Source organism: Nuphar pumila, chromosome 9 (genome assembly GCF_984573655.1).
Source record: "Nuphar pumila chromosome 9, dmNupPumi1.hap1.1, whole genome shotgun sequence".
NCBI classification, from domain to species: domain Eukaryota; kingdom Viridiplantae; phylum Streptophyta; class Magnoliopsida; order Nymphaeales; family Nymphaeaceae; genus Nuphar; species Nuphar pumila.
In genome coordinates, this window is record NC_143257.1 from 121,486,274 (window position 1) to 121,500,434 (window position 14,161).

The 14,161-nt window shown below is 37.2% G+C and overlaps 1 long non-coding RNA gene across 1 annotated transcript; it reads left to right on the top strand.

Moving 5' to 3' along the window:
- Positions 1-2,341: 2,341 nt before the first annotated feature.
- Positions 2,342-3,964, top strand: LOC149829149 (uncharacterized). Its single transcript, XR_016434198.1, has 2 exons — positions 2,342-2,786; positions 3,644-3,964. It is a non-coding gene; the product is annotated as an uncharacterized LOC149829149 (long non-coding RNA).
- The last annotated feature ends 10,197 nt before the right edge of the window (positions 3,965-14,161 follow it).

Consider the following 14,161-nt stretch of genomic DNA (forward strand, 5'->3'; position numbering starts at 1 on the left):
TTCCGTAATTATTATCAGTGTCCCAAAAGCGTAAAACTTGACCACTTTTTTGAAAAATAGTCTTAAATTTCTTGATTGATAATTCTTTGAAAATCAAAAGTTGGAGTGCATCATCGCAAGCATTGAATAGCTTGAAAAATAATAATTTACGACAAGCTGCCCAACTTATCAGCTACTTACAAGAAAAGTAGCACGACACACACAGTTCAACTTAAATGACTTATGGTCAACTGTGTCTTTGAAATATAATGGAAAAAACCAACAGCTACGTGTAATCATCAATATATTGGGCAGCTATTTGTAAATAGATGATAAATTCGCTGGTGTTTTTGTAAATTACTCAAAATCAAAGTACAACGCGTTCGGGAACAAGCATGACAGCCTTGGATGCCACTTATCTTCATCCTAAGATGAACGACATCTAAGGCACGTGTGCAATGTATTCATATTAGGGGTATCAATGGATCGAGGTATGACTCGATCCCCACCCGTACCGGATTCTATAGGGTCAGCATTTGGTTACAAAGAACAGGGTCCCCGATTATTTATTCGGGTCAAACCCATCAATTTCGATTATTAAACAATATGGTTTTATGAAATTTTGGGAGTGGGTGATTGAGTCTAGGTTGAGAAAGGTTGTCATGATATCGGAGAATCAATTTGGTTTTATGCCTGGAAGATCAACTATGGAAGCTATACATCTTCTTAGACAACTTATTGAGAGAAATAGAGAGAGGAACACAAATTTGCATATGGTTTTTATTGATTTGGAGAAGGCAGATGATAGAGTACCTAGGGACGTTCTCTGATGAACAATGATGAAGAAAGATGTTTCTCTCAAGTACATTAGTATAATTATAGATATGTATGAAGGAGTAGTAAAGAGTGGTTGGGTTACATCAAGGATCTGCTTTAAGCTCTTTCCTATTTGCTATAGTGATTGCGGTTGAAGAAAAAGTTTTATAGGACGACTATTAGGCCCGCTTTACTATATGGTACAGAATGTTGGGCTGCCAAGAGACATCATACTCAAAAAATGAGTATAGCTGAGATGCGTATGCTGAGATGGATGCGTGGAAATACAATAAAAGATAAGATTTAGAACGACGAGATACGTAAGAAGGTAGGCGTTTCACCCATTGAAAATAAGATGAGAGAATTGTTTACGGTGGTTTGGACATGTTCGGCGAAGGCTTAATGATGCTCCAGTTAGAAGGATGGAGAAATGGAAAAATATATTAGTTAAAAGAGGTCGGGGTTGGCTTAGGAAGACGTGGATGAAGGTGATAGGAAAGGATATGAATGCTTTAAACCTCAATGAGGACATGACATTGGATAGAAATGATTGGAGGAGAAGGATTCATGTGGAAGACCCAGAATGATTTTCTTTTTTGGTTCATATCGCCGACCCCAATTGTTTTCGGATGAAAGCGTAGTTGTTGTATGGTTTTATGAAATTTTATACCAAGCTAGGCCCAAAATTAAATATTTCCTTAAAAAATAAAATCAAGTTTATTTTTAAGCTGATTTCTTTGATTAATTATTCTTTTGAACTCCACTGTTTGGAAAAGCTGGAGTAAATAATGTCAACCAAAGTAGCAAACGTTAGGCATATGCCTAAAAAAACGTGTCATGATAAGGCTTATCCCTATTCCATCCATGTAAGGCCAGAATTTCTTGAGCCGGTCAAAAAATTGGCCATCAGGTGGGGCCCTGGCAGTGGACCTGCCGACACCACCCCCACCCCGTTTGTTTATGCCTCTTTGCATCCTATATTTGATAAACTAACAAAAAATGCCTCTTTTCCCTAACTTTGTTTGTATCGGACAAGGGACAAACAAACTAGAAATAGCCCCAAAGATGAAGCTATTTATTAATCGGGTGTTTTCTGAATTTTTTCTTTACTATGTAAGAAAAGTTTTTTTTATTTTTTATTAATTTTATTGGCGATATTTTCCAATAAAAAGGTGGGAAGAATAAAAAGTTCAATATCTCATTATAAAAAATTAGAGTTATTTTCCTGTTTTGAGCCCACTACGCAGACTGTTACACCAAGTATCCAGAGCATATCCAATGATTGGGCCCGAGTACTTTACAAATTAAACTACTCGGTCCACACAAAACACAGAAAATCGCTGTGCATTAACGATTTTCTGTGTTTTGTGTTTTATACAGAATATCACCGTCCGCGTAGTGATTTTTGGTGTTAGTGTTTTACACCAAAAAAAATAGCTACACGCCTTAGTGATTTTCTGTGTTTTGTGTGGCTGATACACATACACACACATCTTAAATAAACCAAAATGCCAAGATCAAGAGAAAGAGAGAGTATTTGGTAAGAAAGGGCATGCGTTTCTAAAACTTCTACCGACTCAGGTTTCTCAAAAAAGTGGGTTGGTGGGAATGGCAGCTGATGACAGTGCTTATCCACCAATACATACTAACTGGGATAACCTTATCACAACTCTTGACTTTTTCAGTTTCTTCAAGTACTAGTTAGATCTCTCTTTATCTCTCTCTGGTTGTAAAGTTAACATTCAAACAAGACGGCCATGTTAGTCAAAGTACTACGTCTATATATTTCCCACTTGTAATGAACCTCATCTATAAATTTCCAACAAGTAATATACCTTAACTGCAAGTGAACCTCTTAAAGAGAGAGATTAGAACCCAACACAAAGCCATGAGGTGCAGGTCATCAAATATAGTGAATGTCATGGGTGTGGCTGTCATCCTCTTCTTCCTTGTTGGATCATCCATGGCTGCCGGCCGCCTCGATTGCAAAGGTATATATTTATATACATGCATATGTCATTCATGCACATCGATATAACAATCTTCCTCCTTTTAACTCCTGTTTGGATAATGTCCTAGGCTTTGCATGTTATCAGCTAGAACATGAAATCAATCATCTAGTTTCTTGGATACATGGTTACTTGGCATTAGGGCTGCAAATGGATGGGATACAGGCAATTTCTTGCTAGATCCGAATCAGCAACTGAAATTTACTATCCAGATAAGATCCAATACAGTAGGGCTAAATTAGGACCCAACATATTTGTGATAATAGTGGAACCTGTGATGAAAACAATAAAAACTAGGCTCTTTACATGTAAGAAAGTTTGTTCCTACTTAAAATACTGATCGAAATCCAGTCCCAAATGAATTCCCATTTAGCAAAGCAGAATACAATCCAAAATCACATTTGGATCTTATTATTGGGTCTGAATCTGAAAGTAATATGTTGGATTTGGATGGGTTGTCTAATTATACTTGCTCGCTTGCAGGCTAGTTTGCAAGTTTTCTATGAGCTTCGTCAAGTATAGGGACATGTTGGGGCATTATGATGCTCCTCACATGGAAACATTGCATTTTTTTCTCTTCAAAGAGAGAGAGAGAGAGAGAGAGAGAGAGAGAGAGAGAGGCCACTCAACCTCATAGGTAGTAGTATGGCAGACATAGATTGGATCTTGCTTATTGGTCGGATTCATCTACCATAACTTAGATCAACTCTTCTTTTGAGGGTTTTCTCATGAAGTTGCACCAAATCATGTCTTAACATTGTAATTATAATTATTTTGATCATTAATCTTTTGCTTCAAGACCATGAGTTGCTAACATGAGATGCAACAATTGGATGCAGGTAAGAGCGCATGGCCAGAACTGGTCGGTACACAAGGAAGCTTTGCCAAAACCATTATTGAAAGGGAGAACCACCATGTAAAGGCTGCCTTTGAGGGGGATCCATTTTGTGCTACTAGAGATATTCGCTGCGACCGCGTTTGCATCTTGCTTAACTCCTATGGAAGGGTTGCTCGCACCCCTAACATACTATAAATGGCTCTTAAATATGTAACAATGTTACTTATAATTACTAAATAAGTGTGCTTGATGACCATTTATGTATCAGCAGAAATATTTAATGAATAAAAAAGTTTGTCAATATAATGGATGAGTTTCAGAAGCCTTGTTGGTAATGACGATTCACAACAATAGTATTGTTGGAACTAGCTTGAACATGAACAACAGTTATTGGTGCTTGAACATGAATAACTGCTATTGGTGCTTGAACAAGAACACCCACACTTACATGACCTATTGTGGCTATTTCTACATGAACCACTTCTTGTATAGTTTTTGTCATATTTTATTTAACATCTTATAAATATAAGGATCTATCCATTTCATCCTTTATGGTGAGTTATGTTGATTCTTCAGGGCCCTCTTGAAGAGCCAGTCAAAACTTGCTAGAAAATTGTTATCATCCATTTTCTTATTCACTTTGTGGAAGAGACATTACCACAGTTCTGGTCATGGACAATTTCAATTGCAGGTTATAACAAACTTGTGATACAACCTTTTCTGATCCCATCTTTATCTTCCCCAGGGGAGTCTGATTGACCTTTCTTGGTTCTTTCAGGGAGAGGGTCTGAAACTGCATGGTTTAATCATCGTCTATTCTGCATTTTTCTGCTATGTTATGCTCTCTTCTTATCTCTCTTCTATCTCATTTATAATTTCTTGTTGTGAATTGTTCGGTAGGTGACCTCTTGTCATCCTATTCGTTGTTAATCTTGTGCTGAATTCTTCCTATCAGTAATAAAATTTCTCTTTCTTTCAAAAACAAAAAGAAATAGAATTCGACAATATTAAAAAAAATATACCTCACTTTTAAAGATATTTGGTTGGTGTCAAATGTACGATGATGTTACCCAATATTATATGTATAATAATAATAATAATAATAATTATTATTATTATTATTATTATTATTATTATTATTATTATTATTATTATTATTTTATTATCATGCGAGGACAAAAGTCCCCAACTTGTGGTTTACAACAAAATTAGTGTTGAGAACTGCAAAAGACATTCCTGTTTAGGGGCAATATTGTATGCATTATTGACCCCTAAATTTAGGGATGGTAATAGAGAGGGGTAGGGGACAAGGTCTCCACCCCCGCCCCATGTAGTAACTCAAAGCTTCATCACCACACAAGGATGAATATTATCCTCCACCCCCGGCTTCATCCATGTTTCATGTCCTTCAACCACGGTCCAAATGGAGGCGAAGTGGGTCTTCATTTCTTCTTTCTCTATTGTCACCCCCATAGAAGGATAGGGGATGGGGTGAGGCGAGGATCGGGACAGAGACGGAGCAGGACTGGGGAAGCATAAGTCCATGAGGTTCGATTATTAATTAAACGGTATGGTTTTATGAAATTTTATACTAAGCTAGGCCCGTAATTAAAAATTTAGTTAAAAATAAAATCAAGTTTATTTTTAAGCTGATTTCTTTGATTAAGAATTCTTTTGAACTCCACTGATTGGAAAATCATGAGTAAATAATGTCAACCAAAGTAGCAAACGTTGGGCCTATGCCTTAAAAAAATGTATCATGATAAGGCTTATTCCTATTCCATATAGGGCTATAATTTGTTGAGCCGGTCAAAAATTGGCCATCAAGTGGGGCCCTGACAGTAGACCTGCCGACAACCCACCTTACCCCATTTGGAATGAGAATGGAGGACATGAAACAGAGATGTAGGCTAGGATGGAAGTTGAAATCAAAACTCGTGCGAGTATGGAGGCGGGACCCCGCTCTGCCTTGTCTCATCCCCAAAGCCCGTTAGTCAAATAACTAAAATATCCTTAATGATTTAATAAATTTTCCGTCTTTGGGTTGCCGCTTCTCTAATAAGCTCTTCTTCCTCTACTTCCTTTGGTCGGTGTAGTGCACCCTTCAATGGTTCAGCCTCCTTCTTTAAGGATGGTAATAGGATACATGGTTACTTGGCAATAGGGCTGCAGATGGATTGGATACAGGCAAATTGTTGCTAGATCCGAATCTGCAACTGAAATTTACTATGCAAATAAGATCCAATATAGTTGGGCTACTTAAATTAGGATCCAACATATTTGTGGTAATGGTGGAACCTGTGATGAAAACAATAAAAAATAGGATCTTTATAAGTAAGAAAGTTAATTCTGACTTAAAATACTGATGGAAATCCAATCCCAAATGAATTCCCATTTAGCAAAGCAGAATGCAATCCAAAATCACATTTGGATCTTATTATTGGGTCTGAATCTGAAAGTAATATGTTGGATTTGGATGGGTTGTCTAATTATATCCTACCCCTTTGCAGGCTAGTTTGCATGTTTTCTCTGAGCTTCGTCAAGTGTAGGGACATGTTGGGGCATTATGTTGCTCCTCACATGAAAACATTGCATTTTTTTATCATCATAGAGAGAGAGAAAAGAAGGTCACTCAACCTCATAAGTAGTAGTATGGAAAAAACTGTGGTGAAGCCATCGATTGGAACTTCCTTATTGGTCGTATTCGTCTACCATAACTTAGATCAACTCTACTTCTGAGGGCTTTTTGACAAAGTTGCACCAAATCATTTATCTTAACATTGTAATTGTAATTATTTTGATCATTAATCTTTTTCTTCAAGAACATGAGATGCAACAATTGGGTGCAGGTAAGATCGCATGGCCAGAACTGGTGGGTACACAAGGAAGCTTTGCCAAAACCATTATTGAAAGGGAGAACCACCATGTAAAGGCTTCCTTTGTGGGGGCGACAATATGTGCTACTAAAGATATTTTTTGCGACCGCGTTTGCATCTTGCTTAACTCCTATGGAAGGGTTGCTCACACCCCTATCATACAATAAATGACTCTTAAATATGTAACAATGTTACTTATAATTACTAAATAAGTGTGTTTGATGACCAATTATATATCAGCAGAAATATTTAATGAATAAAAAAGTTTGTCAATATCATGGATGAGTTTCAGAAGCCTTGTTGGTAATGATGATTCACAACAATAGTATTGTTGGAACCAGCTTGAACATGAATAACAGCCATTGGTGCTTGAACATGAATAATTGCTATTGGTGTTCGACACCCACACTTACATGACCTATTGTGGCTATTTCTACATGAACCACTTCTTGTATAATTTTTTTCATATTTTATTTAACACCTTATAAATATAAGCATCTATCCATTTCATCCTTTATGGTGAGTTGTGCTCCTTCTTCAGGGCCCTCTTGAAGAGCCAGTCAAAACTTGCTGGAAAATTGCTTCAATCATCCATTTTCTTATTCAATTCGTGGAAGACACATTACCACAGTTCTGGTCATGGAAAATTTCAATTGCAGGTTATAACAAAACTGTGATACAGCCTTTTTGGATCCCATCTTTATCTTCCTCAAGGGGCCAGATCGAAGTTTCTTAGTTCTTTCAGTGAGAGGGTCTGAAACTGCATGGTTTAATCATCGTCTGCTCTGCATTTGTGTGCTATGTTCTGCTCTCTTCTTATCTCTCTTCTATCTCATTTACAATTTCTTGTTCGGAATTGTTCAGTGGGTGATTTCTCATCATCCTATTCATTGTTAAGTTTGTGCTGAATTCTTCCTATCAGTAATAAAATTTCTCTTTCTTTCGAAAACAAAAAAAAAATATTATACAACAATATTAAAGAGAAAATTATCTCACTTTCAAAGATATTTGGTTGGTTTCAAATGTATGATGATGTTACCCAATATTGTATGTATTATTATAATAATAATAATAATAATAATTATTATTATTATTATTATTATTATTATTGTCATTATTATTATTATTATTATTATTTGATTATCAAATAAGGAGAAAAGTCCCCCCTCCCTGTGGCTTACAACAAATTTAGTGTTGAGAGCCGCAAAAGACTTTCCAATCGATGGGCAATATTGTATGCATTAATTGATTCATAAATTTGGGGATGGCAATGGACCGGGGTGGGGGACAAGGTCTCCACCCCTGCCGCATGTCAAAACTCAAACCTCTATCCCCACACAAAGGATGGATTTTAACCTCCATCCCGGCTTCATCCCCGTTTCATGTCCTTCAAACCTAGTCCAAATGGGGGCGAGGCGGGGGAGGGCTTCAATTCACCTTGCTCTATTCTCACCTCATAGAAGAATTGGGGATAGCGCAGGGCAGGCCAAGGCGGGGATCAGGACAGAGACAGAGCAGGATGGGAGAAGCGTAAGTCCATCCAACCTCCATCCCCTTACTAGGATAAATTTTAACCTTCATGCTCACCTCCATCCCCATTTTGTGTTCTTCATCCCCGATCCAAATGGGGTGAGGTGGAGCCCGATTTCCCCCGATCCTCTGCCATCCCTAGCTAAATTAACATATAGCCCTTCGTTGCTTTAGTTCTATGTACCTACAAGAGTAGGCCTACCTCCCATTAATCCAAAGAAGGTTAAGTTCTCCCATCATTTATCCTTAGCGTAAGACATCAAGTTGGGTATGTGATGGGTAGTGGGGTACCCAACACAAGATGGGCTACGTTTGGGCATCCTTCTGCAGCTTGAAGCATGATAAGTTTTAATCTAACTTAACTAAATTAATAATGAGCTAGATTTCAAGTAGGGCCTAGATCGCATTTCAGTGGTGCCTGGCCTACTCACCTATTTACCAACAAGGCTTAAGGGTATGGTTGAATCGTCATCGATGAGACACACTGAGCATGGACCCTATACTCATCCACACACTCACACAAACATGGTATGCAATATTGGTGCATCCAACAAATATCGTTTTGGCATTTGTCACTGCTCAGTGTGTAAAGGTTATGAGAGATATAATAGACACTCAACACATGCAAATAACACACAAATAGTTTAAGCGGTTAAGCAATGTGTGCCTACATCCATAAAAAGGTAAGAACTCGCTTTATTCTCTCTCTCTCCCACTCTCCCTCCCTCTCTCTCGCTTTTCACAATTTTGCAGAGACTCAATTAATATACAAGTCTATTACATGGATCAATAAAGGAAGTCTTCTCATAAGATGGACTTCCTAATCTGCATTGAATCCATGTTATTATACTCATTTGGGATCCAAGTCTCCATACAGGGTGGGGCATGCCACTCTAGTGGTCTTGCCATATTATGGAAAGGCCATCTTGACTCACTTGTTATCTTTCTTGTCTGAATGTATTGCCCTACTAATATATTGCTCCTACATGGTTGTCATATTGTAGTGTGACTTCTTTCTATAAGTGATGGCTGATATCAACACTTGTCCTTCTAATCTCTTGTGTTGCAATTCTTGCTTCTCCTGCTTTTTTGAATTGTTGTTTTTCTTGACCACTTGTCTAATTCTCCAAATCACCAGGATCAAGATGAGAAACACTAGGATCAGCAATTTCCTTCTCATGCCACCTCAAGTTCAAGATGCCCACCATCTTTGTGTCATCTCCCTGAACACGCCCTCTCAAGCCAATCGCCATGTCATGGAGATTGAACTTGCTACATAACGAACAAAATTTGGGTCCCACAAGAGCTTTAGTAAATATATCAGTAGGTTGATCATCAAAGGGAATGAATTTGACTTGAATTTTCTGGTTGGCAACTTTTTCATCTACAAAGTGTGTCTATTTTAATATGTTTTGTTCAGGCATAAAAAATAAGATTGGCAACAAGATATAATATGCCAAGATTGTCACACCATAGGGTAGGAAGAGATGTTTGATGTATACGCAGTTTTGATAGAGTCATTTTATATATTGCTACTAGTTAGGGTGGCAAATTCGATAGGTAGATGTTAACAATGTTTTTTTATATGGTTTCTTAAAGGAAGAGATATATATGTCTCAACCTCCTAGTTTTGAAAGTAAAGAGTATAAATATCATATATGTAAACTCACTAAATATCTTTAGTGTCTTAAATAAGCCCAATGTGTTTGTTATAAAAGACTTAAAGATTATTTAGTTGGACTTGCTTTTATGGTATCTAAAGCTGGTTCCTCTTTATTTATTAAGAAATTTTCTCACTCCGTAATATATGTTCTGGTATACATGGATGATATTATCGGTAAAGGGAGCTCACAACAAGAAATAAAATACTTTATTGACAACATTGTTAGAGAATTTAGACTTCATAAGTACATATCGTTGTAATGTTTGACCTTCAAAAGAACATATCATGGTAACTATTTTTTGATGCGCAAAAGGTGGATAGGTAAAAAGTCAATTTATTTTAGTACGAAAATAGGTGTTATTTAGCTTGAATAGTACAATCAATTATAAGATTTAGCATTTAGATTTACAAATCGATTTGTTTACATAATGAAACCTTACACGAAACTCACTGAAACGACATGAGTTTTGGTAATCCGACAGTGGAGGAGAAATACAAACAAGGTAGATGCAGCTGATGGTGGCAACAATGCTCTCACTGAGCACACGACGGCAAAGGGTGCTTCAACGATAGCTGACGGTAGCAAAGGGTTTGTCGTCAAGGAGAGCTCCTATTACCACAGATGGTGCATCGTCTAAGAGTGATCTGAAACGTTTATGGCAAAATGTTGCGAGGAGCTCTTGTTACAGTAGAGGAGTTTATTGTTTAGGGCAAAAACAGAACGTTATCCTTCTTTTTTTAGATGGACATTTTTATCTTTTTCTAGAATCATTGTTTCATGGTGTGAATGGCGAGAAAGTGTACTCATGTCTTTGCAATCACACTTGACTTCGATGCTAACTGATGTCGACACACACGGGAATACGAGCTCCATGTGCTTACATATGTGGCGCTTATTCGAACCGCCGAAGACTCTGTTTGGTGGGGGGAAAATATAACCTGCTTCTTCTTGCCACTAGACCTGTGGCGGGTGGTCAGGGTTTCATTCCTATGAGCATCATTCCCTTGCATTAATGAGAGCAAGGGATATAAGCCCTTGGTCAACTGCAGCTTGGTGAGTTCTGGGCTAAGTGTGCCCCTGGAGTATGGGTAGGTCTCGGATTTAGAGGATGGTTTCCCCGTCTTTCTTGAAAAAAAAGTAAGTTATTGTAAGTAAATTATCTTAGATCCATTGGGATTTGTTGAGTTGGTAAAAGATTCTGCTGTAAAAAAACTATCTTTATCTTGATACTACCTAATAATAAAAACAACTCAAATCCGATTTTACAATCTAGTTTACTAGTGATGCATGCTTTTGTATGTGTGTCTGTGTCCAACTGTTCTAAACATGAACTTGAACAAACTAAACAGTTAATCAACTGGACAAAACACAGATTTCAGTTTGAGGCTGAGTTTTAGAGACTTGAATCTCAAAACCGTGGATCTTCATTATTTAAGTGGGATTTTTGGAGATCTCAGATCAGGGGTTTTGAGCTCAGCAGTTTGCAAAAAGTTGAGATCTGGCGTGGAACCATGTGCCCATGTCAGTTTTAATAATTTGTATTTGATGTAATAGTGGCATACAAGATAAAAAAACTTTAGGTTAATTATGCATTTTAGAAAGTTGACTTAGACCACCTTTTTTTGATATATAGCTCTGCCTTCCCTAATTATTATTATTCAGTGTCCCAAAAGTGTAAAACTTTACCACTTTTTTGAAAAAATAGTATTAAATTTACCTTTAACTGATTTCTTGATTGATAATTCTTTGAAAATCAAAAGATGGAGTGCTTCATCCCAAAGCATTGAATAGCTTGAAAAATAATAATTTACGACAAGCTGTCCAACTTATAAGCTACTTACAAGAAAAGCAGCACAACACACAAAGGTCAACTTAAATGACTTATGGTCAATTGTGTCTTTGAAATATAAATGGAAAAAACCAACAGCTACCTGTAATAATCAATATATTGGGCAGCTATTTGTAAATAGATGATAAATTCACTGGTGTTTTTGTAAATTACTCAAAATCAAAGTACAACGCGTTCCGGAACAAGCATGACATCCTTGGATGCCACTTATCTTCATCCTAAGATGAATGACATCTAAGGCACGTGTGCAATGTATTCATATTAAGGGTATCAATGGATCGGGGTATGACTCGATCCCCACCTGTACCCGATCCTATAGGGTCAGCATTTGGTTACAAAGAACAGGGTTCCCGATTATTTATCCGAGTCAAACCCATCAATTTCGATTATTAAACAATATGGTTTTATGAAATTTTGGGAGAGGGTGATTGAGTCTAGGTTGAGGAAGGTTGTCATGATATCGGAGAATCAATTTGGTTTTATGCCTGGAAGATCAACTATGGAAGCTATACATCTTCTTAGACAACTTATTGAGAGAAATAGAGAGAGGAACAAAGATTTGTGTATGGTTTTTATTGATTTGGAGAAGGCATACGATAGAGTACCTAGGGACGTTCTCTGGTGGACAATGATGAAGAAAAATGTCTCTCTCAAGTACATTAGTATAATTATGGATATGTATGAAGGAATAGTAACCAGTGTCTGCACTTGTGGAGGGATGACAACCAATTTTCCTATAACGATTGGGTGTGACTGGATCCCCACCCGTACCGGATCCTATAGGGTCAGCATTTGGTTACAAAGAACAGGGTCTCCGATTAATTATCCGGGTCAAACCCATCAATTTCGATTATTAAACAGTAATGTTTTATGAAATTTTATTCCAAGCTAGGCTCGAAATTAAATATTTCCTTAAAAAATAAAAACAAGTTTATTTTTAAGCTGATTTCTTTGATTGATTAATTATTCTTTTGAACTCCACTGATTGGAAAAGCTGGATTAAATAATGTCAACAAAATTAGCAAACGTTAGGCTTATCTCTATTCCATATAGGGCTAAAATTTGTTGAGCCGGTCAAAAAATGAGTGTAGTTGAGATGCGTATGCTGAGATGGATGTATGAAAATACAATAAAAGATAAGATTCGGAACGAGGAGATACGTAAGAAGGTAGGCGTTGCACCCATTGAAAATAAGATAAGAGAGAATCGTTTACGGTGGTTTGGACATATTCGGCGAAGGCTTAATGATGCTCCAGTTAGAAGGATGGAGAAATGGGAAAATATATTAGTTAAAAGAGGTCGGGGTAGGCCTAGGAAGACGTGGATGAAGGTGATAGGAAATGATATGAATGCTTTGAACCTCAATGAGGACATGACAGTGGATAGAAATGATTGGAGGAGAAGGATTCATGTGGAAGACCCAGAATGATTTTCTTTTTTGATTTATATCGCCGATCCCAATCGTTTTGGAATGAAGGCGTAGTTGTTGTTGTTGTTGTATGGTTTTATGAAATTTTATACCAAGCTAGGCCCGAAATTAAATATTTTCTTAAAAAATAAAATCAAGTTTATTTTTAAGCTGATTTCTTTGATTAATTATTCTTTTGAACTCCACTGTTTGGAAAAGCTGGAATAAATAATGTCAACCAAAGTAGCAAACGTTAGGCATATGCCTAAAAAAAACGTGTCATGATAAGGCTTATCCCTATTCCATCCATGTAGGGCCAGAATTTCTTGAGCCGGTCAAAAAATTGGCCATCAGGTGGGGCCCTGGCAGTGGACCTGCCGACACCACCCCCACCCCGTTTGTTTAGCCAAGCATTTTAACAAAAAAGTTTTTTCCCTAACTTGGTTCATTTTGCACCATTGCCACTTTATGCCTCTTTGCATCCTATATATTTGATAAAACTAACAAAAAATGCCTCTTTTCCCTAACTTTGTTTGTATCGGATAAGGGACAAACAAACTAGAAATAGCCCCAAAGCATGAAGCTATTTATTAATCGGGTGTTTTCTGAATTTTTTCTTTACTATGTAAGAAAAGTTTTTTTATTTTTAATTAATTTTATAGGCGATATTTTCAGATAAAAAGGTGAGAAGAATAAAAATTTCAAGTATCCAGAGCTGATCCAATGATCGGGACCGTGTACTTTACAAATTGAACTACTCGGGCCACACAAAACACAGAAAATCGCTGTGCATTAACGATTTTCTGTGTTTTGTGTTTTATACAGAATATCACCGTCTGCGTAGTGATTTTTCGTGTTAGTGTTTTACACAAGAAAAGTCGATACACGCTTTTAGTGATTTTCTGGGTTTTGTGTGGCTGATGCACATGCACACACATCTTAAATAAACCAAAATGCCAAGATAAAGCTCCACAGTAAGTATTTGGTAAGAAAGGGCATGCGTTTCTAAAACTTCTACCAACTCAGCTTTCTCATAAAAGAGGGTTGGTGGGAATGGCAGCTGATGACGGTGCTTATCCACCAATACATACCAACTGGGATAAGCCTTATCACAACTTTAAGTTAGATCTCTCTCTCTCTCTCTCTCTCTCTCTCTCTCTCTCTCTCTCTCTCTCTTCTTGTAAAGTTAACA